At 42.0% G+C, this 4,225-nt stretch overlaps 1 long non-coding RNA gene across 1 annotated transcript; it reads left to right on the top strand.

The window, feature by feature from the left end:
• Positions 1-1,165: 1,165 nt before the first annotated feature.
• On the top strand, positions 1,166-3,999 carry LOC149268350 (uncharacterized). Its single transcript, XR_016270478.1, has 3 exons — positions 1,166-1,485; positions 2,995-3,533; positions 3,589-3,999. It is a non-coding gene; the product is annotated as an uncharacterized LOC149268350 (long non-coding RNA).
• The last annotated feature ends 226 nt before the right edge of the window (positions 4,000-4,225 follow it).

The following is a 4,225-nucleotide window of genomic DNA, read 5'->3' as shown; positions in this document are numbered from 1 at the left end:
CCAAAACTTTAAATCATTCTTCACAAGGCGTCTGGCAGAACGACTGACTGGCAGAATGGCAGAGTGGCAGAGTGGCCTCTGCCGCAGAATGGCTGTGAGCTGAGAGCTGTGAGAGCCCCTCTTGAAGGGGATAGTGCTTGGTGTTATGCTGTCATAAAAAATTGTCTTGAGTATTAGTTTTGGTCTGTGACAAGGTGCCAGGCGGTGCTGACATTTATTCAGTGTCCACTCACTACTGCTGCATTTATGCTGGGGGCTTCTTATCTGTGCGTCCAGGTTGAGGTCCAAGTTCCGACGCTCCGTGCTTCGTGGTCCCTCAGCTCGTCTGTCAGTGCACAACGAAATATTATTGTTGTAACTGCTTGGGCTGCTGTTGCTGCCGCGGCTGCTGCTTCCCCCTAATGACAAACAAAAATCAACAGCATGCAAAAGGTGGACGCTGGGAATCTAATATGCAAATCCGTTTTTTATTTTATACAATTATTCTTTCCCATTGTTTTGTTGAGCGTACGCTCAAGCACTCGGCGAAAAAACAAAATATTTGAATGAAATATGAAAACAGAAGTGCAGTCCGACTTGAAGAATTAGCTAATCAACTGTTTGTTTTATGTTCGCCTGTGACTTGACTTTAACAGTCCGGTAAAACACAGTTTAAAATCGATATATGCTTTTGATTGAATTTGCCACCGAGGCTTAAAGAGTTCTAATTAGACGTTCTGCAATTGTTACATTGTCACTGGAAGCAGGGAGCTTAAGCCGTTTGAGGGCATTTAACAATGGGATCCGAGGGATAGGCAATTGAGTGGAGTGGGGAAACTGTGTGCATCCATCATGCGACGGTGACATTTGCAACTGTCAAAAGTTTTCGCAGCTTGTCGCTAAATTTGCACTGATTGACAGAACGAAATGTTGGCGCATATGTTACTTGACTCCGTTGAAGATGGAGAGGCGGAAATGTTATGCTAATGAGTTACTGCGTGCATACGTTTGCAGCTGAATGTGTGCTGCAGCCTGCAACTGCACATGCCTTTGTGAATTGACGACCTTTACTCCCTTGGGCGCAGAGTAACGAAACAATTTCACAAATTTACAAAAAGCAAACAATAACAGCATAGAAGTAGACGTCGACGTCGACATCGACATCGACGTCAGTTGTCATAACAAATTCAACCCGGACACTGACACCGACAGCGTGATGGCACTTTGTGTTTTATATAAGTATTTTGTATATTTTTAGGAGATTTTTGTAGTTGCTGCAGCGCCATTTTGCATGTCCTTTTCAATTAAGGACAGTATCATATCAAATAGGAGAGTTAATTGCTTTTGAGTCCAGATAGAGAAAGAGAAAGAGAGAGAGGAGAGAGAAATTGAAAATATTTTTTGTTTCGATAAGGAAGTCTTTGTTGAGACACGTATGCACATAGAATAATCTATCGGCTCGGAGAAAGAGAAAGATTTCCTCCATTCCACAAAGCACATATTTAGGTAAGCAATTTAGTTCCGCATCTCATGCTGTGCGTCATTATTAATCAATAGCCGTTGGGGCTTGGGTTGATTAAATAGGAGCGTTAAAGCAGCTGCCACAGACATATGTACACTCACACCTATTGGCAACATTACTTTGTGTGCACTGAGTGTGAGTGTGTTTAGTTTTGCAGTCGACTCTAATCAGTGAATCAAATTGATTTTGATTTATGATTGCCTTTGATTTGCGCCTCAGTCTCAAGGGCCTCCTGCTGTTTTATGAATTATGTATGGCGCTTCAAAAAAATAGAATTCCGTTTGCTAAATTGCGGCGGCGACTATTTGATTAGTCCTTTTAATGTATGAAACAATTCATTCTGTGCATATTGATAAATTAATGTTGCTATTACAAATTATTAAATTAACAAACAACACACAGACAAAAACAAAACGAAAATGTCATATTTATGAAGAGCTCTTATCCCGCTTTGGTCGAGCTTGTATCTTATTTATTTTCGGCGTTCATTCATGTGTGTGAAAGAGGATCAGCGGATTTCGCTTCGGAGTCGATAATATTAGGTGTATATACATACATATAAGCTGCTGTCGAAATGCTTTTGTGTACAGTAATAAATGCCACAATGGCAATGCCTACATTAAAGCGCATGATATGATCCCAGAAAGGGGGAGTCTTAACGACAGCAGCAGAGCAGTTCTAATGTCGTGGCCATGTCTTAGATTGCTGTCATGGCAGCAGCTTGTTTGTCGTCTGCATTTTGGTGACATTTTTGCCATTAGCCAAATGTCAATGCTCAACGGCAAGTGGTAAGAAGCACTTATAATAGATGGGATTTACAATTGTCGTCAACAAGAGCAAGAACAACAAAAGTGAAATCAGACAGAAGGGAGGGCGGGGCACGAAGCAGGACCTAGCAGCCTGTCGGCTGTCGGCTGTCAGCTACCGGTTGCTGATTCTTGGGGGTTCGCTTAGCAGCTTCTCATGTTTGGATTGTGAAGGAGGAGGATGTTGCGCGATAAAAGAATGGCACTAAAGCAGTTTGATCGCTGCCTTGGGGTAACTGCTGGTGCAACCGTCTGGCCCGGTTGTTGTCCTTATTGCCTCACGGTACCTGACAGTAAAGTCTTGCATAAGATAATTTGAATAATTTCACTGACCCCAGCCAATCACCCAAACTCCAGAAAGGCATACTAGCAAAAATCATCATTTCCATTCACTCTACTGTCTGCTATCTACTGCCTTCTACCCGCTGCCTGCTGCCCGCTACCCGCTGCCCACTGCTTTCCGGCTTTTGCATTCTTCCTGCTGCTTGCTGCCTCCTGCTGACAAATGGTTTTTAAATCACCTGTCCAACTCGTTGCACTTTTTGCAGAATTCCATTTTTTTTTTTTTTTTTTTTTTTTTTTTTTTTTTTTTTTTTTTACCAATTTTTACGTTAGGGCATCTCACTGGCAATTCGTTACCTCGCATTTGAAATTAACAGCCAACTTTTGCACGCATATCTTACACAGGCTGATGCAACGTGGCGTATGCGTAACCACAATGAGAACCTCTCCTGTCTGCTGGGCAGCATGACGGCTTATTATCAAGCAAGGGCAGCGGCAGCACTTTGCACGCGTGCCACAAGCTGAGGAGAGAGAGGAAAGTGCTCATCCATGGTTGCTGCACTTGTCGTGTGATGGATTAAACGGCTCTTAAGCTGCAGCCGAGCGATAAGCGACGCTCATGGCAAGCTATTTTTGAGCTGCCAGTGGCATTGCCACGCCTACTACCCACTGCCATTGCCATTTGCAACTCACTTTAGACACCTCAGCTTGTGAAAGCTGGCAATTAAAGTCCGTTTTAAAATTGAAATGTAATTTTGTCAGTATGAATGTATGGCCAAGCATCAGATAGCAGTCAAGAGCATGCAAATTTTGTATTCTTGTGCACTTAAAATGCATACGAATAATCCCCAACAAGAGAGGAAATTTCAGTGCGATGCAGTGCACGTATGCGGAGAATTGTAAACACCAGGAAAAGCAAATTTTCGGAACCCAATGCAGAGATAGTAAGTAAAAAGTAAATAAGATAAAAAATGTTTATAAATTCGTTGTGTTTACTAGACGAGTGTGATTCAATTACTAAATAATTTAAAATGTTAAATGAATACACAAGACGTACAACTGGAAATGGAACTAGAATGTAAATGGAACGTCAAAGTATTTATAAGCATAACATAATGGAAATGCTCTTCATCACTGAAAAATACTCTGCAAGTACGGCACACAATTATACCGATTAACAATGCAGTCGATGCACATGAACATAATAATGCTAATAATGCCCGGACTACTTTAACTGCGAAGATTTCCGAAAGGAGTTTAGACGTAGCCCGAGTTGGACAGTGCAATGGGTGGAATGTTTACTCTGAGCTGCCTGTATGCCAAATGCCTGCACCCAATATAGATGTATTTATACAATATTATGCATGCATGTAGGAGAAGAAATTGCAACTCATAAAACCAAATCAGCAAATCGGATTTGATGGTCAAGTGTTTTGTGTGTGGGTGGCGATTATGCAATTCTCATGCTTCATGCTTCGTTTTTATACCCTGAACCCATTGAAAATGGGAAATCAGGGTATAATGGTTTTGTTGAAATGTATGTAACAGGCAGAAGGAGGCGTGGCAGACCCCACAAAGTATATATATTCTTGATCAGGGCGACGAGCTGAGTCGATTTAGCCCTGTCCGTCTGTCT

The sequence above is a fragment of the Drosophila arizonae genome, chromosome 5, assembly GCF_054131065.1.
Source record: "Drosophila arizonae isolate 15081-1271.41 chromosome 5, UAZ_ARI_1.0, whole genome shotgun sequence".
Classification (NCBI taxonomy): Eukaryota; Metazoa; Arthropoda; class Insecta; order Diptera; family Drosophilidae; genus Drosophila; species Drosophila arizonae.
The sequence above is the reverse complement of the archived record's forward strand: the minus strand, read 5'-3'. Positions and strand labels throughout refer to the sequence as shown.